Source organism: Aedes aegypti, chromosome 2 (genome assembly GCF_002204515.2).
Source record: "Aedes aegypti strain LVP_AGWG chromosome 2, AaegL5.0 Primary Assembly, whole genome shotgun sequence".
NCBI lineage: Eukaryota > Metazoa > Arthropoda > Insecta > Diptera > Culicidae > Aedes > Aedes aegypti.
The window spans coordinates 399,279,458-399,304,874 of record NC_035108.1 but is presented as its reverse complement, the minus strand read 5'-3'; the positions used below and the strand labels follow the sequence as shown (position 1 = coordinate 399,304,874).

At 35.9% G+C, this 25,417-nt stretch overlaps 1 protein-coding gene across 2 annotated transcripts in view; it reads left to right on the top strand.

Moving 5' to 3' along the window:
• Positions 1 to 3,231: 3,231 nt before the first annotated feature.
• The window catches only part of LOC5568606, a 71,517-nt gene continuing 49,331 nt past the window's right edge, over positions 3,232 to 25,417 (top strand). For both annotated transcript variants that reach the window (XM_001652386.2, XM_021847095.1), the window contains exon 1: positions 3,232 to 3,514. The gene's annotated coding sequence lies outside the window, so the exon portion shown is untranslated. The remainder of the gene's footprint in view (positions 3,515 to 25,417) is intronic.

Below are 25,417 nucleotides of genomic sequence, written 5' to 3'. Positions count from 1 at the left end.
GTAATGTTCTCAATGGCCTCAAAGGGTTACACATGAGTTTTAAACGTTGATTCACATATTCAGTGAAGTAAACCAATTATTTTCACTTACCCCATTTACCCACTTGCCCCGCGGTACCTTATATTTGACACATACACATTATTCAAGCCTTATTCGCCCAGAAATGGAGAATCTCTTCAACAATTACCAATGTTTATTCAACTTTTAAACCACCAGGTATACAAAGAGCATAAAGAGATGCTTGTTCAGCATTTATTCAACAGGATTGCATGACGTGTTATTTCTTAAGGTGAAACAGTTTGGAATCAACTTCTAAGATTGCACTAAAACTTCAAAGGCACAAATCTCGCAAAAAAGCATCCAACAACAGTGCACTTTTAAATTTTGACTTTGTACACTAGCAGAAAGCTTAGAATAAGAAGATCAGAAACGTTTGTCAACTATTTCTCTAGTTTAGTGCCTTTGAAAACGTGAATAGGGGCACAAGTCGGCCATTTTGCCAGCCATCTTTGAATTCCGAGATGTTTCACCTTAATTGTCGAAGAAAAGTTGTTGGTGAAATTATTACTTATGATCACGAGTACAAAAAATAGTAGGCTTTGTTCAGCATTCGCTCAGAATGCAGAAAAATATACTGAATACAGTTTACATTTTCCCTTAGAACTCAATAAAAGGCTAAACATTTGAAAAGGGTCAAACTTTTTTACCCGATTTTTTACAAAATAATTTAATAAAAAAAAAACTATTTTACTTGACGAACGGTAACGAAGTCCGCTAAGATCGATACGTACTAAAAATATTGAAGTTTGATTATGAACAATGATCAACTATAATGAGCTGATGCAAATGTGAAAACAGGCCGATGGTCTAAATTATGTTTGAATAAATGTTGAATATATAGACAATTACTGAACGGCTTAGTGGTAGCATATCTGATTAGTGATATGATAGTCAGCAGTTTAAGGTTCGTCCTGCGATTTTTCATGTATTCTTGTTTTCCATGTTCGTGAAAATTAAGTGATATAAGATGCAACATACAGTCATACACGGAGTTATAGTGAACGCCAAATCAACTTGTCTGGAATCGTATTGATATGAATTATCAAAGATGTACGCATATGCCCTCCATGTTTATGCAAAAAAGGGAATTCGCATTTTATATAATCCGTATTTACCGAATAAGCGTTTACTTTATTGAGATACAATCTGAGATATGTGAACAAATTTGTAGGCTGGGAAATGTGTTGAATATTTGGAATTTTAATTTGCTTGTTCATATTTCTGCTTTCAGGTAACAACTGAATGCATAACTCTGCCGAAGAAATCCTATATACTGCCTATACAGAAGCTGGGTCAATATGACGCATCCGACCTGAAAGCATTGAAGAAAATCTTGAGGTTCCAAACACCGGAAACAGGACATGTGCATTATGTTAGAGTTGTAAGGAGGTTGAGATATTTTTTGCACCAAACGCAAGGGAAAAAATCATCAATTACGTGTGCAGCAAGGCGGTTCAAAATTCAAACAAGTTTGAAAATCCAATCACCCGTACTTTCTATACCATCCTTACGAAAAAATAGTATTCTGTGAAATTTTCAGCTTTTTCGATGGTGGCCCAAAGACAATAAAGGTTTTTATGGAAATTACTATAGAGAAATTTTGAAAAATGTTCGTAACATGTTAGTACTGTAATGTCAGTTTAAACTTAACATCGCATAGTGAAAACTTATTCTTCAAAGCTTAATAAAGAATGTTGCTGAAGAGAACATTTCAATACAACGAATGGGTGAAGAGATATTCATTAATTTGTTAGGTGTTATTTGGCTCCATATGGCAATTTACCCCTATATAGTTCCGCAAAAATCCCGAACAAAATTAGCTCAGAACGAATTGTTTCTCCAGGAACTTTCTTTATTAAGGTATGAAAAACGAGTTTTCACTATGAGATATTAAATTTGAACCTATATTTGAGTACAAATGTGTTCGGAACATTTTTCAAAATTTCTTTATAGTAATTTCCATATAAACTATTGTCTTTGGGTCATCACTTTTTTTCTTTGTGAGGACATGATACCACTGCACATTGGTCCACGGATCGAAATTGAATGGAATAAATTAATAACTTGAAAAATATAACAGATAGGGTTCTGGTGTCTTCTGAACATTTGTTTGTCTGGTCAAGGCGCGTTATACGCAAAAGTGTCCTAAGCGCCAAATTTCATAGCTTTCGAAATTCGCTCTCAAACTTTTTTGTTTCAAGAGATAGCGCAACAAAATGTTCTAGAATATTAAAGATTATTGGAGATATGGAAACTTTGTAGAATATCATTTTATCTATATCTGCTAGTTTTAGAGATATAGGTGACTTTAGAACTTTATGGCGAAAAATCGGTTTTTCCTCAATACCAACGAAAATATCAATTTTTCAGGCCTACTTTGTTCTAAAGAGTTTTAGATGTAAGTAAAATACACATTTTCTCTGAAGACGTCACACCTCTAAAATTTTCATATTAAAATATATAAGCGTTTTTGTAGTTTTTTCATCCACTTTTCCAAGCGTAACATTTCAAAATGGCGCAAGGAAAATCAAAAATTTTTCCCGCTACTTGAATAAGCATATCTTAAAGTATATTTCAAGAAACTTTGGTGATAGTGATTTTCGATTTTCTCAAATAAATGTGTTTTGGATTATGCCATAATTTTACTTAGAAATTCAACTAATATAAAAAACAGTCGAACATTTTGTAATACATTCATAAATAATGAATCATTCTTAGCATGAACAAGAAGTGTGTAGATGTTTATCATGCTTTTTTTTATTCATATTGTTAATAATTACAGAAACGTTCGTTCTTTGCCATAAAATACCATCATTGGAACTCCCAACTGACGATGCCTTGCTAGCTATAGACCAAAATTCTTTAAGAAATTGTATGGAAATCCTCTTAGTAAGCAACCCACAATATCTTGTTTAATATAAATAACAACTAGTAGCATGATCGGTTAAAAACGGCGTAAATTGACAAATTACGAGTAGAGAAAAACCTGACCTACAACAGATGTATGACAAACGCATGTTTACAATACGAATTGTTATCCGCGCGTATATCGCAAATCGTAAAAAATATTCAATACTACGAAATGAATATTTATCCCAGTACTCATTGCCCTTACACACAGGCACTAAAGTAGGGTAGTCAAATTGCACCAACCGACCGACGAGATACGATCGCGTCCCGGATTTCAGTCTCTCGGTGGTATTCTCAGCGTTAAGATCGCGACATCCGCTAGTCAGGCTTACTTACCGACCGTTTTTCTCGCGCGCGCGCCTCTCGCGAATACCCTTGTGCCGCTTTCGAAACACATGCCAACCTTTTTACGTGCGCGATTTCAAACCTAGTTATCGATTATCGTACTCCAGAGTAGAACCCAATCCTGCGTGAGAAAATCGACGAGAAAAACTCTGCTCACTAAATCAATCAGCTAAAGCTTCAATCGAGCTCCAATCGAAACGTATGTATCTGAACAGCTGTGTGGATGTTTTTTTTACAAGTATACCGATTGCCGTTTCGTCGTTGACTCTCCAACTAAGTATAGAGTGGCGACAATTGACCAAGCAACTAATGATTCCATGAGTGATATAATTTACTTTTATTGTTCAATTTCAATTACTTTATACGAAGATGCGGAGATCGTCGGTACCATTGCCGCACACCGCAAAAAAGTGCGAGAAAAGCAGTGTGGTTCGGGGTATGGCCCACCGTCTCTCACTATAGAATGTACAATTATAAACCTGTACATATTGATAGTTTTGCTAAGAAGAGGATACCCTTTTTTTCAGCGCAGTGTTTTAACCTTTCAGTCGTCGCGTGGTTGGCCATCGTCAGAACCACCACGCTGCTGTTGTGATCGTAAAGCGAAGTTTTTTCAGCAGTGTTGTACAAAATACAACAGCGCGACGACTGAAGTGTTAAGAACACTTTTACAGTTATCAACTAAAACTATTCCCAATTTGGGACGATCTGAGGCATTTTCATTGCATTATTTGTTCATCCAACACTTGGTAAAGTCCATTTAGGGTTCACTTCTTGTGTTCTACAGTAGTAACACCAGCATTCACTCTAGTACTCTAAATACTCGCATGTGCTACTTTTCGGTTCGGTATCGCATGTCGGTTCCCACCAAGAAACAATTATGGGCTTTATTCCAATAGCTGGTTGAACAAAAGTTAAAACAACGGTTATTGATAATTTAGTTTGAATGAATGCCTATGTGGGTTTCCTTGAAATATGTTTATTCTCCCAGAAATAATCCAACTGTAACGGCTTTTTCGTAATTGCAAAAAATGTTGTATGTAACTCGTTGCAAAACTCGATTTTTTCAGCACTCGTCGTATTTATCCAACTTGGAAAGCCTCGTTGGATAAATGTACGACTAGGGGACGGACCTGGTGTAGTGGTTAGAACGCACGCCTCTCACGCCGAAGACCAGGGATCGAATCCCATCCCCGAGATAGTCACTGAAAAAATCAGTGACGACTTCCTTCGGAAGGGAAGAGAAGCCGTTGGTCCCGAGATGAACTAGCCTAGGGCTAAAAATCTCGTTAATAAAGATACAAAAAAAAAAAAAAAAAATGTACGACTATTGCTGAAAAAATCATTATTTTGCAACTTGTTGCATAAAAAACTATTATCATTGCCGATACAATTAATGATCAAACTATCACTTATTTTTATGGAAATTATAAACTTAAGTCAATAAAATTTGAATAGAAACTAAAAATCCAATTTCAGCTATGGTCGATTCATAAAAAGTCAAAACCAAGTCCTTATATTTAAGTTAAAACATTTATAAATCCAAAATTTTTATTGCTTACCCAAAATAAAAATATTTGATATAAGTAGATCTGAAATGAGTTATTTTTATTTATATTGAAAATACGCGAAAAACTATGATTTCGGTGAAGTTATCTTATGTGGAGAGAAAAATTAGATTTTTTTTGGAATTTATTTATTTTTTATGGTTACTAGCAAAGCCAAATACAATTTTAATCAAAAATTCTCGTGGAACATCTAAGATACAATGTACTTGAACTCACCACGTCGAAGGATTTTGATAAAAACATTCATTACTCTTTAAGTTCCAAGATACCACAAGAAAGGGTCTCGATAAGAATTGATTTTTTTCTTAAGTCAAAAATTTCAATGTAGGTTGTTTTAGTAAACAAATTTTTCATAGGCAGCATTTGTAGGCAGTTGTAGTTGAATAGATTCTCTATTTCTGGGCGAATAAGGTTTGAATAAAAAAAATCGTTTAACTTAGTCAATTGAGCAAATATTCTTAAGGGGACAGGATTCGTCATCAATCTGAAGATTTTCAAAAGCAGTTTTTTCGTTCAAAATCATGAAAGTTTACTAAAAAAGTGTTCACTGTATTCTATTCTCCAACCGAAACACAGTGAATACATTTATTTTTTAATAAATTACAGTTTTGAACAGAAAAACTGCTGTTGAAGTTTGGATAATGACGATGATTACGATGACGGATCCTTGAACATTGAGGCAAACATTGTTTCTTGGGCTGAATGTCGTTTTCCCGAACACCCGTTCCCCAAATACCTCGTATTCCTGAATAGCACATTTTCCAAAAAAGGGCTTGGCACTCATAATTGTTATAATTTCACCCATTTCAGGATGCTAAATAAATCGGTCATCTCATATACACCCTTCTTTATTCGATTCGCGATTTTTTCGAGTTTCACCGTCATCGGCATCTATTGCCAAAGATGTTCAGTCACATGTTTAGTCGAGAATGACCAAACATCTCCTTCTTTTGATTGCTTATCATTCTTGATAGTTTGCCACAATGTCACTGAATACTATTCTGGTACATTTTTGAGCTACATCACTCTCGGAGAAATTACATTCGACATTCTGGGAAAAGTAGCACAATCAATTCTCCTAGATCACTTAAACTTTCTTAAAGATGCATTCAAGAACTGAATACTGTGAAAATTGACCGTATTCCGGTAATTTATTTTACCGAACTGTTCAGCTATTGAGATTTCACAGGAATCCGTAATAGTAGTTTACGTAACAAGTTGCAGAATGACGATTTTTACAGCACGAGTCGTACATTTGTCCAACGAGGCTTGCCGAGTTGGATAACTACGACGAGTGCTGAAAAAATCGAGTTCTGCAACGAGTTGCGTACAACATTTTTTGCAATTTCGTAGAACACTACTGGAGGGTATCAGAAATAACATCTGGCTGCTTGCACCATCATTTTGCAATTTCTGAAAATAGTTGGGTAATGAGTCATTACGCAACTCAAAACAGTTGCGTAATGAGAAAGCGTTGCGTAATGAACCATTACAGCACTGGTTTCAGTTAGGTAATGACTATTCCCGCACTGCATACTTCAGTGTAGGAAAGTAGGCCGTTTCATGACAGATTGGCGTGATGAAAAACAGCCTATTACGATGAGAAATTGCAAAAAATAATTTAAGTGTGAACAACCCTTTGAAATTTGAAATTGGGAAATGATTTAAATTTTACACAAAACTTAGGTTATTTATAGTTTGTCAAGTGGCTCGGTAGCTTAGCTGGTAAAGCGCTCGTCTAGCATACAAGAGTCCTGGATTCGAATCCCAGCCGAGCACGTGGAATTTTATTTTCATAATTTCACCCGTAACTTATCCATCTTTTCCACGCGTAATGAGTTAAATAATTTAATAACCATGCGGACTGGATTACCGAAAAGATCAATATATGTGTTAATATAAACTATTACTATTACCATTCCCAGCACTGATTTGCTAACTTTACTAAATTCTACAGACAGTGACTTAAATTCCTCACTGCTTTTTATTTCTAAACTAATTTTTACGGAGGTGGGCCCAGATAGCCGTAGCGGTAAACGCGCAGCTATTCAGCATGACCATGCTGAGTGTCGTGGGTTCGAATCCCGCTGGTCGAGGGACTTTTCAGGTTGGAAATTTTCTCGATTCCCAGGGCATAGAGTATCTTCGTACCTGCCACACGATATACACATGCAAAAATAGTCAATCGGCAAAGAAAGCTCACAGTTACTAACTGTGAAAGTGCTAATAAGAACACTAATCTGAGAAGCAGGCTTTGTCGCAGTTGGGACGTAACGCCAGAAAGAAGAAGAAGAACTTTTAAGGAGTTCTAAAAGAAATAAAAATTTCCACCAGAATTTATTGTAGTAGCCTAAAAACAAAAACATAACAAAAAATCTAATGGCAATTGCTGGATTGATTCTTAAAAAGAACCCTGGCACTCAATTTTTATTTTTATTTGAATTTCTGAATTTGAAGTTCCTAGATTGTGTTTGAAAATAAAAAAAAAATCCGAAATCTCTGTAAATATTCCTTGAGAAACTTCTTTATGATTCTTCTAAAAAAACAAAGATGGAATTTTTGGAAAAATCTAAGCTAGGATTTAGAATCGCTTGGAAAAATATCTGATGGAATCAGAGTAACAATTATTTTATGTACTATTATAGTTATTATTTATCTTTATTTATGTGGCTTTTCGCCTCAAGTAATTACTAAAAGAATTCGGAAAAGTTCAACTTCCAAAATATTGAACAGATTTCTCTTAAGAAATTCTTATCAGCTTTTTGCGGAGAACGCCAGAAATAATTTTTGAAACATTATAAGCAAATTCTTGAAAAAAAAAAACCCTGTAGTAATGCTTGGAGGAAATGAAGAAGGAATAATTACTTGAAAAAATGCTTGACAGCAGATCTTGAAGAAACGCTGCACACTGGTCCAGGAAGCTAATTTAGGCGGACATGAGGTTTTCGTCAAGATTTATTGATTTTAGAGCAATAGTTTATTCCGAGAATATGTTCAGAATTGTTAGTACTACATAATGTACGGAACAAAAATTTTTTTACGGTGATCGCAAGAGTGACGCATACGCCAACTTTTTTATTTTAACGAATCGTAAGTTGGTATGTTCAGCAAAGTTGTAGCAAATGATCATAGAAACAACTTTGCCGAACAAACTTTTTCTCGGTTTTGCTTCAGAGCCGAGATAATTAAGTATTTTTAATAAAAAATCGTTTTTTGCTCTTAAGTGTTTTTTTTTAAATTTTATTGGCCTACTATGTTCTACAAAGTTTTTATACTTATCATTTGCTACAACTTTGCTGAACATACCAAAGTTGTATTTCTTATGGTTTTCATGTTATTTGAGTTTTTCATCTTAAAATTAGCTGTTTTGTATGCCTTGTATCTCAACTATGAGCACCTCAAAAAAATATATCTTTCCACCAAATGATTTTGCAGTCTTTCAAGTACCTATGAGCAAAATTTGGAGAAGATGATATTTTTCTATCTCGTTTAAAATCGATTTTACTAATAGACGATATGAGATAAATCCATATTTATTGAATATTCATACATGTTCAACTCATAAAAGTCATGGCTACCTAAGCATATCAAACCAAAAGTAAAACGTGTATTTATATAGGAATATAAAGTACATCGTTTTTCAGTTGTTTTCGATTAACTTGGAAGCTTCTGCAAGAAATTTATCGTCTTTTCCTCTACATGTATTTAATCTATTCCTAAGCAAGATCACCGGGTTGGAAGTCAACATAAGCCTTATAAAATACTTATACAAAATTTACAGTCCGATTGAATTCTGTGGCATGATTTTCCCAGAATCTTCTGATGGATTTATTCCGCATTTTTTATGCTTCCTCGGCGGCATGCCGGACAACATCACTCCATGCGAAAGTAGTTTTTGCACCGTTGGAGAGAGTACATACCAATCGTAGAACTGGCGATACTAACAGTACGTTTTTGACAAAAACTGTTCAAATGCCTCCTCGTTAATCTTCCGATTAAAGTTGACCACTTTTAAAATGATTGAGATCCGTGAAAAGAAGTTATTACAAGTGCGGAAACGCTAACAAAAGTGCGCAATTGAATCAAATCGGGTAGGTGTGTTCGGGGGACTTATTCTTCGTAAATCGAAGAATAAGTGCTCTGAAGACACCAACAGGACTCAATGCAATCCCTCACTTTTATTCACACTTTCGGACTTATGAGGCCGCACTTCGCAGTTCAGTAGTGAAAGAAATACACAATATCTACTTCCCGTAAAAAGCGGCATGCCGTGTTACAACCATTTGAGTTCCTACCAGCTGAAAGAGGTTCGTACAGTCTCAGCCCTAACCTTCCTTCGAGGGCTTTTCGTGGCGATCCTTTAGAATGCTGTTACACTTACTGATACGTCTACAACTATTGCACGGAAGTGGTGTTGTCCGGCATGGCGCATTACCAAAGAAAAACATGAAACGTGGAATCCATCAGAAGATTCTGGGAAAATCATGCCACAGAATTCAATCGGACTGTAAATTTTGTATATGTATTTTCTACGGCTTATGTTGACTTCCAACCCGGTGATCTTGCTTAGGAATAGATTAAATACAGGTAGAGGAAAAGACGATAAATTTCTTGCAGAAGCTTCCAAGTTAATCGAAAACAACTGAAAAACGATGTACTTTATATTCCTATATAAATACACGTTTTACTTTTGGTTTGATATGCTTAGGTAGCCATGACTTTTATGAGTTGAACATGTATGAATATTCAATAAATATGGATTTATCTCATATCGTCTATTAGTAAAATCGATTTTAAACGAGATAGAAAAATATCATCTTCTCCAAATTTTGCTCATAGGTACTTGAAAGACTGCAAAATCATTTGGTGGAAAGATATATTTTTTTGAGGTGCTCATAGTTGAGATACAAGGCATACAAAACAGCTAATTTTAAGATGAAAAACTCAAATAACATGAAAACCATAAGAAATACAACTTTGGTATGTTCAGCAAAGTTGTAGCAAATGATAAGTATAAAAACTTTGTAGAACATAGTAGGCCAATAAAATTAAAAAAAAAACACTTAAGAGCAAAAAACGATTTTTTATTAAAAATACTTAATTATCTCGGCTCTGAAGCAAAACCGAGAAAAAGTTTGTTGGGCAAAGTTGTTTCTATGATCATTTGCTACAACTTTGCTGAACATACCAACTTACGATTCGTTAAAATAAAAAAGTTGGCGTATGCGTCACTCTTGCGATCACCGTAAAAAAATTTTTGTTCCGTACATTTTGTAGTACTGAAAATTCTGAACAAATTCTCAAAATAAACTATGGCTCTAAAATCAATAAATCTTGACGCAAACCTCATGTCCGCCTAAATTAGCTTCCTGGACCAGTGTGCGCTGTCTTTATCAAAATTTCTGATCGAGTCCATGAAATGATCCATTAGTAATATTTGGAAATCATTCGGAAAATTTCTTAACGGAATTTCTAAGTTGTTCTATGAGGAACTACCATAAGATTATTGTATTTCATTATAAGGATTAGAAGCTAAGAAGTGTAAATGACAAAAATCCGCTTTAGTGAATAACGACTTAAAAGTTTTTAGTGTCCCGGATGAAAAAATACGAAAATAATATAGCAAATTTCCATTCAAAACATTGGAAATACAATACAGTATATTGTAAGATAATGATAGAATTACATTATAATATATTGTTTTGAACAATTCATGGTACGGTATATGAGGTTTTAACAAAAAAAAAAAAAAAATGAATGGATTACCTGCTTTGCTCTTGTCCACAGTTGATCAGCAGAAGTTTTCTCGTTTCATTTTGTATGGGGAAAGGCATCTAACTTCCAATTTCTCGTAAATGAAAGCATTAATCGAAAAAATATTTGGTAGGCGTGATAGTCATTTTCATCACGTACAACCGGCACCAAATATTTTTTCGAAAATAGTTCTCAATTTTGAGAAATAATTCTTTAGATGCATTTCGTCATACAAGTATTTTTCGCGTTACATTTTAGCGATTTTTCGTGCTTAGACACTAGCGCATGTGTGTTACTATGTGGCGAGTAGCGAATCAGGGCATGCATGTAACCCATTGTCAAGTATCGCAACATTCCAAAATTTGAAATTTTCTCATACATAGCTTTGAAAAAACAATAAGATATTGAGTTTTGCGCACATTATTAGTTCGAGATTGCGAATAAAACTGCGGAATTACGTCGAATCGATCTGGCGTCTCCACCGCACTTATTCAGCATGAGATGACAAATAAGTGCGAAGAAGACACTAAGGCTGTGAACCGTTTCATCAATTTATTTAACTTTTAGTTAAATTTTAACAGCTCGATAGTTATTCTCCGGTTAAAAATAACCCTGCTCTGGAGCATGGTTAAATTTGACAATTCGAAAGTTATTTTCTGCTCCCGTGAATTTGAGAATAACTAACCATCTGTCAACTTTGTTTTGAAATAACTACTCGACTGTTAAAGCTCAAATGGTTCGACCGCGAAGTTCAATTTTACCATTTGAGGGGAAACAACTATCAAAATGTCAAATTTTAACTGATAGTTGAACGAATCGGTGAAACGGTTCACAATCTAAACCGATCCGACGTAATCCCGCACTTTTATTCGTGATTCCGAACTTATATGGAGTTCAGTTTCCAATGAAATTTATAATATATTGTATGCAATTTGTGTATTGTTCTACAATACACAGAAAATCGACAAATGCATTTGTTGTGTAAAAACTAGAATTTGTGTTTCGTATAATTTGTCTCCCAAATTACTGGATATTTTTGCTAACAGTAGCAAAAGAGTTTTAAACTTCTATAGTAGTAAAGATTTCGTCCTTTGAACAATGGCTTATTTTTACAAAACTACTTTTGTTTGTTCTATGAACTTGTTTTGTTAACTTCTGTCAGTCAAGCTACATAGCAAAAAAAACATTAGCCTAAAACACGAATTTAGTACTATACCATTCAATTCCACAAGGGTTTTTATCCTTTGGCAGATACGCGTATTTCGACCTCAACTGTAGGCTGTTTTCATTGTAGTGTACTAGACCCGACTTCAAGTCAATTAAGAATTAAATGGTATATTACTAAATTATGTTTTCATTTGTGTTTTTATTTCTGCGAAATTTGTTATTTTCTTAAACAATTTTAATATAGTATTGGAAGAAATCTACAGTCTTTTAGTTCTTAAGCTGGTTTTTCACATGGTTATAGTTTTTAATAGGGCGCAGATGCCTAAGATAGATCATTGAAGTGGAAAAGTTATATTAATTTGTTGAAAAATCGCGTCTTTTTATTGGTTATTCCACAGGAAATCGCCTATATGTATTAATTCAACCAATAACTCAATAGCGGTTTACGCATTCAGCCATCGCCAGCACTACCTCGATCGAGCTGTGTATGAAAAGCGAGCTCTTTTCAAGGTGCGTGTACTCAGTAGACGCATGTGACAGATTTTGGGTCGAATTAATTGTAAATTTGTATTCGGGTACTTCTCCATCAAACTGCTTTCGTACGAATTTACTTTGTACCATGCTTGAACCGCGATCAGCGCCATTGGTTTCGTACGGATCGAGAACACTGTGCGCCCCCACTACATCGCACATCATCATCATCGTTGCAAACATCTCACGTCACGTATACTCAAGATTTATAGTGCGCACATGGTGCGAGGGGAACTGCTGCTACTACAGTCTCGAACATGTCTGGCGAAATTGAAATTTTTTGACTTAGAACCTGTGCTTAGTACCTACCGTCAATTAGGGTGAAATTGATAACCGTGTCATACAATTTTACTTGCATACTTTCTGAATCATCTCCGCAGTGGTGTTGACAGACATCCATAAACTTGTAGTATTGAACAATGATTTGAACATGATTACAGCCTGAAAGTTAGTGAGAATGTTTATGATTTCACAATCAAAATTCGTTCCAAATTGCTCATTTTGTTGAAATAATCAAATGCCTGTTAGATGTTATGAAACTTTTGTCAAATTGCCTACATATATGCGTTTTACAAGATATTTTTGAAGTTTGATTATTCATTTTCTCCGTAAATCTCGATTACTTTTTCAAATCGACGTAAGTAACTTTCATATGGTTTTGAGAAAATTAATTCAGAAGAATCACAACCTGTCTTTTAAAACTGTTTTAAAATTAATCAACTTTTTAATTTTTTTTCGCCGTGTACATCGCTTAAATTTTGCATACATTAAGCTCGCGTTCAAAAACTAGGGAGTTCCTGTAATTTCCCACAAAAAAAAATATTACAAAATGATAAGCCCATTTATTCAGTTACTTTCGACGTTTTACTACCAGTGTAAAATCGGCTCAAGTAGTGTTTTGTTTTGATTCGTGGTTAAGTCACTTTGTCTCTCCATACAGCGGGGCGGCGAAAGTAGTGGTTATGTTGCGAAAGTTGAGAATCTTACTTTCGTCGTTTTGTAAATCCGGAAATTAAACGTTTTAAAAGTGAAAAATCGAGTTGTTTCAGAGCGCAACGTGTAGAATTTCGTCTGCGAAACACGTAGAATCGATAAAGTAAGTTTGTATACTTTTTTGACTTGAGTCTGTTAGAATAAGTTTTCGAGAAATGTTGTTTTATTGTGATTTTAGGAAGCCCAAATCACATATGTATGTAGAGTTGTTTTGAAAACAAACTAAATAAATGGGATCTACTAAGAAAGCATGAAAAATTATCGATTTCACCCGAAATTACGGTAATTATGTGCGAGCACCACCCGCGGTGAGAAAAGCTTATCATCAAGTCAGTTGGGACACTCGAAACATGGGAGTTATACTATCGACATACAGACGTAACAATCAGAACAATTTTTATCAAGGCCAGCAGAAGGCGCTAGTGTGGAACGTCAATCACGAAGTAAAACGACGCTCGCGCCTCTGGTTGAGAAATATGAAACATAAGGAAATTTGAAATGATCGTTAAAAGAGTGATCTAAGGAAATTTCGTGATTGTTACGTCCGTTTGTCTGTGATTATACCGCAAGAGAATGTGCGTTGCGATGAGGAAAATGTGTTTCAGCGAGTTTCGTTGTTGAAATGAGCGGGCGAGCTCTGATTTGATCCGCAGAGGTCGGATGCAAAAATTTTGTTCGGCTCGAAGATTGTGGAGATACTTTTTCCTGCTTGGGTGGATTTTCTTTGTGTTTTCACGCAAGACCCGGACGATGATTAATTGTGGAGAATTAATCAATGATTGCCATAGGTTGTTGATCTTGAGTGGCTTCCGACCTTGGTGAGTTTCACAAGATAAATGGGGTTGGATCAAAATTTAATTGTGTCTCCTAAAATGGAATGTATAAAATAGCAATGCAGTGAACATTGTATGAATTTATTGGAAGCAAAGCGCATTTATTTCAAACCTTATGCATTTGTTTCGTCAAAAATTCCGTCCAGAAAATAGCTAATCAAATTGACACCTACACACATCAGGCTGATCGCGTCAGACCGAAATGGATATTAATGGCATTTAATACGGGAGACGCCCTTAGCTCAGTCGGTAGAGGACTGACAACAACGAAAAAGTCCATAAGTTAAGAAATTTCAAATACCCTCGCATTTCTCAAAATATTTTTTGCTACGAGTCAAATTTATCTGATGCAATACCAAGCGGAGAGCACTTTCTGTTCCATCTGAATTGTAATCCCACGAAAGCGCATAACACCACACGACCTACACAACCGGCAGGCAGAATCGAACTTGAATGAGATTAAATAAACGTTCCATTTAGTTGCTCTGACAGCCCTACATCCGTGCACATTTTGTATTTGACGGCTCAACAAAGATGCAAAATTCAAATCATCCATTATAATTCAGTTCAGACCAACCTAAAATTGAAAACCTTCATATTTCACTATGGCAAACTTGTCGACAAGTGCACCGCACTGTTTGGAATACCTACGCTCGCTGTATACATCTCCTCGGTACTTGAGACAATAACGTTTCAATATGCGGAGCTCTGCACCAATCCTATAGATAGATATATCTAGTATGTCTGTAGTGCGACGTACGATCCATTAGAGTGAATGAAACGATCGGAACCTCCGCATTAAGCCCTAACGATGGGTCGTAACTGATTGGTCTAATTTTTTGGCAACAAAACATTGTATGATCTAGCCTATATCGCAGAACAGAATGATTCATCGTGCCTATCGCGAGCTGTCCGTTTAGAATTGTTATTGCTCATCGTTTATTGCCGGTAAAATGAACGATGAACCAGAAGTACCTATTTGTCGCTTGGTTCAGAAAACGATTATTCTATTTCTTCGTTATTCATGGTTCGTAGCCTTTGACAGATAGCCGTAGCGGTTTACGTGCAGCTATTCAGCATGACCATACTGAGGATCGTGGGTTCAAATCCCGCTGGTCAAGGATCTTTTCATAAAGGAAATTTTCTCGATTCCCAGGGCATAGAGTATCTTCGTACCTGCCACACACACATGCAAAATGGATATACATATGCAAAAATGGTCAATCTGCAAAGAAAGCTTTCAGTTAATAACTGTGGACGTGCTCATAAGAACACTAATCTGAGAAGCAGGCTCTGTCCCAGTTGGAACGTAACGCCAGAAAGAAGAAGAAGAAGCCTTTGGCAATCTTTTCGCTTATGAGCTATGAGCATCTTCTTTTCTCGTGTTTTTTCGTTTCTTCTTCAAAATGAATTAGGTACATGTAGTACGTAGATAATATTTTTGATTTTTTGAAATTTTGCATATCAATATTCTGGCTGACACCTAAATGCGTAGAGTTGTTTGTCTTGGGCAATACTTCTTTATTATCTTACCAAGTCCTTCATTTACTGCGTGTCTAGGAAACTGGTAAACTAGGAAGAACAATTAGCAATCAAAAGAAGAAGATAATTATTCATTCTCGACTAAATTTTGAAAGCCCGAGACGAACCTAGAATTTTAAAATGCTCACAATTCAGTGACCAGTAGATCAATTATTTTGAAATAAGTTTTGAAGTGAATGCGGTTAGTTGATCCTTGGGTGAGACATCCCCCCTCACCCTTCCATCTTTTCTAGGTAACGGAAAAAGAGTGGACAAAAGGGGTTTAAAAATAATCTCAAGCGTATATCTCAATATCTAAATGAGCTAGAAGGTCTTCGGCAAAGATATTCAGCAGATATTTATCAGCTAAAAGCTTAGTGTCTTCGGCAAAGCGGCTCAACAGATAAAAGACTATCTGGCGTTAAAAAGTCTGATTTGGGATTCATTCGCTAGGTGGCACTAGTAAAAATAAATCTTTAATCCTCTCTATCTCAAGCTTCTTACCAGCTAGAAGGTTGGTGTCTTCGACAAAGCTATTCAGCAGATCAAGGGCTATCCGGCAGTGGAAAGTCTGAATGAGATTTTTTCCGCTTGGTGACACTAGTAACAAATTTTCTTCATTTGTACCCTTTTTTCTTTATTTTTTTCCAAATTTCTGTATATCGAGATCTTGATCAGCATGAAGATTGGTGTTTTCGGCAAAGATGTTCAACAGAACAAGAATTATGTGGCAGTAGACAATCTTGCTGGAAATTCATCCGCTAGGTGGTCCTAGTTACTTTTTTCATCCCAAGATAACATTCTTCATCCCAAGATCTTGATAAGCTAGAAGATTGACAAAGTCGTTCAGCGCAGATCAAGGGTTTCTAAAAGGGAGAAATTTATTTTGAAATGCATCCGTTAAGTAGTTTTTATAACCTTTTTTTTCGCAATTCTATGTGAAAATCCTGATGTGCTAGAAAGTGGATGTCTTCCGTTTAAATGAAGATTGACAACTCATTTGAGGGTGAAGCAGTTTTCTACAAGTATTGTCATCAGTAACAAAATTTTTAATCACTTATAGATTAACTTCTGTTATTATATTTATATTGGCTTCACAGAATACCATTGAATTGGCTTCCTTCAATAAATATACACATTTACGATGACGATGCATGCTTCGCTTACCGACGACTATTGTAAAATAGACACGGACATTGTCTTCATTTAGCTGCACTGACTGCAACTGAACATTAGACAACAGACAAGCAAGCTCCAATGGCACAGCCGAGAAACAATCCTCACGAAAAGTTTCATGGGCTGAAGAGGGAATTGAGTCTTAACACGATGTGCTTTAGTGTCTGACGTCACTGACCACACACGGCCATGAAGCCTACAAATCGTACAACCAGGATCTTGAAATAGATTAGTTCCTTAAAAATGTCATTAGCAATATCTAGAAAAAGATTAAATTTATTCACGATCAGATAAAAATTATTCATTTGAACAACTTTTACAAAGAAACCATCTAGGTTGTCTTTAGGTACATAAGTTTAATAAACATTAATATATAGTCAACTATCTATAACTTTATTTTGAAGAAACTCAATAAGGGAAATATCGAAATATGTAATACAAAATCATAAGCAACACATAATCAGCGTGTACAGCCCTCACCTAGTAAGTGACCATGACGCGCAGCTGGAACATGAACAAAAACGGCTTTAGAATTATTGATTTCCCCGCCTCCAAGAACATGGCCATACGTAGAACCTACTTCCAGCACAGTCTCCCGTATCGGTATACCTGGAGATCACTCCAATAGGGTGAATCGCAAATCGATCGAGTTTTGACACTTCTCGGACATTATCGTCGTCAGAACCTAAGGCGGCGCAAACATCGATTCGGGCCACTACCTTGTGACGGTTAAAGTGCGCCAAAGACTTTCCGTTGTGAACAACATTCGGCACAGACGACCGCAACGGTACAATCTGGAAGCTACCCGAAGCCGCAACTGATTACGCGCAAAGCCTTGAAGCAGCGTTGCCGGAAGAGAGAAAGCTCACCGAAGCCCCTCTTGAGGAATGCTGGAGTATAGTGTCCAAGCAGCAGTGTTAACAACGCAGCGGAAAATGCCATTGGGTTCGTGGAAGGAAATCGACGGAACGGTTGGTTCGACGAGGAGTGCCAGACGGTTTTGGACGTGAATAATGCAGCTCGTGTTGGCGAGCAGGTACATCACACACCCTGTAGTGGAGATGTCTATGGGTAAGAATTGTAGAGGTAGTATTTTGAGTGAATGAATTGTAGATATCTTTACCCAGACATGAAATAAAAGAGAGGAGCTGGCTGGTAGCGATATCAGTCAGTAGCCTGCGGTATGGAGGAATAGCCTTGTGTTTTGTAGTCGTTTTCATTTCAACAGCGCGGGCGATTATGCTGTAACAAGGCAAAACGTGGAACGATACAAACAGAAGCGAAGATTGCAAACCCATCTATTCCGGGATAAAAAGTGCTGCCTGCAAGAGTTGGAGCAGCTGTATCGTTCTCAAGAAATGCGTAAGTTTTACAAGAAATTCAAAGCATCCCGCAAAGGCTTTGTGCCGTGAGCCAAAATATGCCCAGATAAGAATGGAGGTATCTTGACGGACGATCATGAGGTGTTCGAAAGGTGGAAGCAGCACTACGATGAACACCCAAATGGCGCAGAGGAGGAAGACCAAGACAGCATGAGGAATGGCTTCATCAGTACGGCGGATGAGGGAGACATGCCAACTCCCACGATAGGTGAAGTTAAGGATGCTATCGAACAGGTATTGGCTATCAAATTGGTATTGGAGCGGAACTTATTAAAATGGGCCCGGACAGGTTGGCCACTTGTCTGCACCGATTGATAGCCAGGATTTGGGATACAGAACAACTACCGGAGGAATGGAAGAAGGGAATAATATACCCAATATTCAAAAAGGGTGACAAGTTAGAATGTGAGAACCATCGAGCGATCACCATTCTTAACGCCGCCTATAAAGTGCTTTCCCAAATCATCTTCCGCCGTCTATCGCCACTGGCAAGCAGATTTGTGGAAAGTTATCAAGCCGGTTTTGTGGACGGGCGATCGACGACAGACCAAATCTTTATGTTGCGGCAGATCCTCCAAAAGTGTCGCAAATATCAAGTCCCTACGCACCACCTATTCATCATTTTCAAAGCGGCCTATGATACCATCGACCGCGAAGAGCTATGAAAGATTATGGACGAGAATGGTTTTCCCAAAAAACTGACTAGACTGATCAAGGCAACGATAGATAGTGTACAGTGCCGTGTGAAGATATCGGATGCATTATCGGGCCCGTTTGAACCACAGGTGGGCTTCAACATGCGGGGCACGATCTTCAATAAATCCAGCCAGCTCATCTGTTTTGCTGACGACGTGGACATTATCGGAAGAACGTTCCAGGTGGTTTCTGAATTGTGATTGAAGGTAAATACGTCGAAGACGAAATATCTGCTGGCTGGAGGAACCGAGCGCGATATAGCTCGCTTTGCCAGACGCGTGATGATCGACGGGGATGAGTTCGAGGTGGTGGACGAATTTGTATATCTCGGATCATTGATAACGTCCCCCAGCAACACACAGGTTATAATTGTGTATTATCAACTGATGACCAAAACAAGTCATATATAAGTTGATAATACACAATTATAACATGTGTGTTGCTCGGGTCGGATAACAACTGCAGCAGAGAAATTCGAAGACGTATCATTGCCGGAAGTCGTGCTTACTACGGACTCCATAAGACCTTGCGGTCTGGTAAACTTCACTTCCCTACTAAGTGTACCATGTACAAGACGCTGATAATACCGGTAGTCCTCTACGGGCATGAGACGTGGACAATGCTCGAAGAGGACCTGTAAGCGCTAGGAGTTTTTGAACGACGTATGCTTAGGACGATCTTCGGCGGAGTATGTGCGAACGGCGTATGGAGGAGAAAAATGAACCACGAGCTTCTGCGAACCCTACACTGAAAACATCTCTTCGTATTTTATCCAAAATCCATTTCGTAAAACAAGATTTCGTACATACAACGCTATTTTCATTCATTGTACGAATTATTTGTACTTGACAGAATTTCGCGATTCAGTGACTTTACGAAATAATCGTAAGATGTACGATATACAATTCGTAGATGTGCGTTCTCGTGTTGTTCGTATTACGAATTGTTTAGTATTACGAAACTGATCGTTTAATCTACGAAATCATTCGTTGTTTTCTGCAACGAAAGGTTTCGTAGACACATTTCGTAAAATACAACATGACACGACCGCAGCCGAGGGAGGTAAGAAGAAGCGCGTATAAATGTTCGTTCTGAATACGAAACAAACGAATTTCGATTACGAAATGTTTAGTACATTATAACAATCATTGTTTGTTTTGATTTCGAGCGTGAATCATATTACGAAGCTGGTTGCATATATTTTACGAAACTGTTTCGTTGCAGAAAACAACGAATAATTTCGTAGTTCAAACGAAAGATTTCGTAATATAAACATATATATATTTTCAGTGTACGGTGAACCCAATCCAGAAAGGTGACCAGAACATCGATGTTACTGAATCGTTTTGAATTCAATATGGTGAATCGATTCATCGATTTAATCGAATCATTTAATTCGATGTTTTTGAATCGATTCAAATCTCAGGCTCATATAAAAAATTACAAAAAACAAGCTCTCAAAATCAGACCAAATGCAATTGTATTTGTATATATAATTCCTTCAATTAAATAACGATTGAAACTAAAAATTATACATTCAACGCTTCAAAACTAGGCTTGTGATTCATCAACTCATTAAAAAAATCTAATCAATTTTATACTTGTGAATCGAAACAAAAATCGAATGAAGAAAATCGATTCACTCGATTTTGAGTGATCCTAACATCGATTCAAAAAATCGATTAATCGGAACAAAAAGATCGATGTTCGGAACATTGATTCAAAATCGCGCATCGCTAGGTTTGACCAAGTGGAGCAGAATCTTGGAAGCGTGGGGCGATCGAGTTAGTTGGCGTAACATTGTGGCGCAGGTCATGTCTTGAAGGACGTAGAGCCACCAAAACTAAAGTAAAAACATCTGAATTATGTCCATGTAAAATCTATGGAGGATTTACTGAAATCCTTGAATGAGTTTACGAAAAAATCTCTGAATTAATAAGCGGTGAAATTTGCCTAGAGCAATTCCTTGAAAAATTGCTGAAGGAATTAGGGATGATTCAAATATTACGTAACGCAAAATTTGCCAATTTTAGACCCATCCCTCCTCCACGTAACAGCTTTTGTGTGGAAAATTTAAAAGTTTTGTATTAACCGTATTGTGTTACATAATATTTGAACGATCTCTCACTAGATGAATTTTTTAAGGAATTCTGTAGAAGAATCCCTCGAAAAATTGCAGCACTTCCTGATGGAATCCTGCAGTAGTCTTTTGTGATTTCTTGGAAGAATCTCTGGAGAAATCTGTGGAAGATTTTGGGAAGGAGTCCTTGGAAAAACCTTTGGAGAAATTTCTGGAAAGTATTTGAATTATGTCGAGGTAAAATTTTTGAAAGAATTACTGAAATCCTTGGAGGAGTTTTCAAAAGAATCTCTGAATTATCTGGTGGTGAAATTTCCATAGAAAAAAATACTTGGGAAGTCCCTGAAGGATTTTCCTGGAGGAATCCTTGATAGAACCTTGCATCCTTGAAGGAATTTGTGAAAAGTATCTGAATTATTTTTTGGCGAAATCTCTGAAGAAATCCTTTAAGGAAACACTGGAGTGCCTGTAGTTTCCGAAAGTATATTTGTGTTAAGGTACCGTGGGGGAAGTGTATCAGTGGGGTAAGTGGATCATTCGTCAATATTAAGCATAAATACTTGAATATGTTAAATGTTTTTTGCACCATTGCTTCGTTTTAGGTTATTTTCTTACGCCCACACTGATACTTTTGCAAAACTGGTACTACACGTACACTAATACAATCAAACTTGTTAGCTGCAAAAATTAAATTATTTGAAAATTGTTTTCCATCAATCAAAAATCCATTGTATCTCTGTCTCAAATCGAATTCTATTATTTTTTTCGACACATGGTGAGCATTTCAGTTCTGATTGAATGAATCACAATGAATAATACGTGATTTTAAAAAATAAATACAGATATATTGTACATGTTACACTTACCCCTACTTTTTTATGGGGTGGGGTAAGTGGATCCAGTGTTATTATCATTTATTGGCAGACTGCTTACGAGAGTTTTAATAAGCTTTAATATCCGCAAATGTTGTTTTACTGTATTTTTTTTTTCATTCCCAGCTTGATTTTGTCAAATTTACCATAGAAAATTAGAATTAATTAGGTGGAAGCTTGTTTAACCTTTCTGGTACAAAAAAAAACATAAAAGAATAACAATTTCAAAATTCACACGAAACTTTTCGTGGTTTATCTAAGCTGAGTTGCAAAAGGGCAACATATACTAATTTCCACTTGAAAGCATAGTATTGTACATTATTTGACCATATAAATTGTTCTAGACAGATGATATACATATATTCATATATAGAATAGATGGATTTCAGTTTGGTATTCAAGAATAAATGTAACTGATATTTTAAAACAACTAGTGTTTTTGGTTGGTTGGTTTGACTTTATTAACGAGATTTTTAGCCCTGGGCTAGTTCATCTCGGGACCAACGGTTTTACTTCCCTTCCGAAGGAAGTCGTCACTATAACTTTTTACGTCATAAGTGACTATGTCGGGGATGGGATTCGATTCCAGGTCCTCGGCATGAGAGGCGAGTGTTCTAACCACTACACCAGGTCCGTCCCCAACTAGTGTTTTTCGAAAACATCGTTAGGAATGATCCTACAATACTTCTGTAAAACTTATGTGTATAAATGGATGAATTTTATCCAAAATATTCTAGTAACAATGTTTTTTTTTTGTTCGAATTAGTGTGAACATTTTTTTTATTATATTTTGATTAAAAAAATATATTTTTTAATTTTAAAGTAGTAAATGTAACATTACTAGCACTAATAACAAGAACGAGAGTAATATCATTCTTGTTATACATAATTACATCACATTTGTTTTGAGAACAGATTTTTTTGATTGGTGATCCACTTACCCCACCATAGTGGGGCAAGTGGATCATTTGGCACACATTTTAAAGTCCCTCATACTCAATACATAGCAATCAGAAAAATCAAAATAAGTGACGATTTGAAGTATATTAGTCCCTCATTTGTTATCCACAGAAAAAAAATTGAATTACATTATTCACGTTAGCTGTACATAACAATGAAGTTGATTATTGATTTTTCTGTATCCACTTACCCCACGGTACCATATTTATTTATTTATTTATTTTAACAAAAATTTTGGAAGAGGGAAAAACCCCTTTGAGTGATTTCCTTTCGAAATCTTTCTCAAAGAGGCACAAAACCTCTTCATCTTTTCATATAACGTTACAAAACAAAAAGAAATCTTATAACTAAAGACTCATACGGCAAAGATATACCATGACAAAGCCACAAACTGCAACATGAATCCAAGCTATCTGAAGTATGAAGTGATTTCCAAACCAGGATGAGGGAGGGGGTCTTCCAAAACAGAATCCATCTTCACATCTGCAAATAAAAATAGAAAACACACACACACACACACACACACACAAAGCACCAGTATCAAACAATATATGAGATTGCATTCAAAAAACTAAATAAGAGTTTAAGTATATGATAACATCTTGTACCCAGTATATCTCGAATAGATATAGGAATTGGATGGCCATAATTGATTATACTATTAAATAATTTATTCCTTGGTAAAATGAACCTGGAACATTGAAGAACTATATGATCAATGTCTTCATAAGATTCACCACATTCACATAGATTTGAATCCACAATATTAATACGATATAAATGATTGTTACAAATATAATGATTTGAAATCAATCGCGAAAATGAATAAATAAAGTTTCTGGTTCCTGGTATATTTCTAAACCAAGGAAAATGACTTACTTTTGGACAAATTGAATGACACCATCTTCCTTTATCACTGGAGCTCCAACAAGTTTGCCAACTATCAAGGGAATGCATTTTCAGTTTAGGATAATGCTCAGAAGGAAAAATATCACGATCATAAGTTATACCCCGAACAACACCAAGTTTAGCCAATGAATCTGCCTGCTCATTACCGTATGTTCTACAATGAGCAGGGATCCACACAAATTTAATAATAAATCCTTGACTATGCAAATTAAATAATATTTTTTTCATCATAAATAAAACATGATGAGTTTTGAAATTGAAAGAGATGGTACTCAAAGCACGAAGACAACTTAGGCTATCAGAACATACAATGTAAACATTTGGTGGACAATCTCTTATCAAATTACAAACAAAGTATAAAGCAATTAATTCTGCAATGAATATGGAGCAAGGAGATTGAAGTTTGAAAAAATGATCCAAAAATTAATTGTATACTCCAAAACCCGCGATACCTTGAGCTAAGGATCCATCCGTGAAATAAAATTGTGCAGAAGTAATTCTACCAAATTTACGCATAAACAAAATATTGGCAAAAGAAGAATAAAGATGGTTTGGAATTTGCTTCAGTTCATGGAATAGAGAAAAGTCAAGGTTGAAAAGTGTGAATATTAATTTCAAAATCATAAAAACTATTATATGAAATAGGTACTATATTTTCAGATGAGCAATGAATGTAAGATTCCAATATTTTGCTCGTTGGGTTAATTTCGAATAAAGACTTCAAAATATTGATAATTAGATGATTATTTGATAAACAATTCATAAAAAATGTACAATTGAGTTCTTGAAAACGATTTTTAAGTGGTACGACACCAGCCAGTACTTCTGTTGATTGAGTTTGAGTTGAATTCATAAGTTTCAAACAAATTCTCAAACAACGAAATTGTATTTTATCAAGTTTGATAAAGTGTGTTTGTGCAGCACTTCCAAAAGTGAAACAACCATATTCCATGACTGAACGAATAGTAGTTTTGTAAAGTGTAATTAAATCAGATGGATTAGCGCCCCACCAAGTACCTGTAATAGTACGGAGAAAATTGATTCATTTTGAACATGTTTTTTGAATTTGTTTAATATGAATGTTCCAATTTAATTTAGGGTCAAACCATATGCCAAGATATTTAAATTCATCAACATGTTCAATTTCGATTCCATTAAGATATCAATTAAGGTGAAACATCTTGGAGTACAAAGATGGTCGTCACAATGGCCGACTTGTGTCCCTACTCACGATTTCAAAGGCACTAAACTGGAGAAATAGTTGTCAAACATTTCTGATCTTCTTATTCTAAGCTTTCTGCTAGTGCACAAAGCTAAAATAAAAAGTTCACTGTTGTTGGATACTTCCTTCGCGAGATTTGTGCCTTTGAAGTTTTAGTGCAATCTTAGAAATTGATTCCAAACTGTTTCACCTTAATGGAAATGTTCGAATGTTTTCTCGAAAAGATCATATATTTTGTTTTTTGACAGAAAATGAAAATCCATTCTCATGTGCCATGAATCAATGTTATTTAAGGCACATTGCATAAAATGACTAATGACTTCTCTATTTTTGCCACTGATAGAAATAACATTATCATCTGCAAATTGAAGCAAATAACAACCATTAGGAATTATTGATGCCATGTCGCTGGTATATAAATTGTATAAAAATGGACTT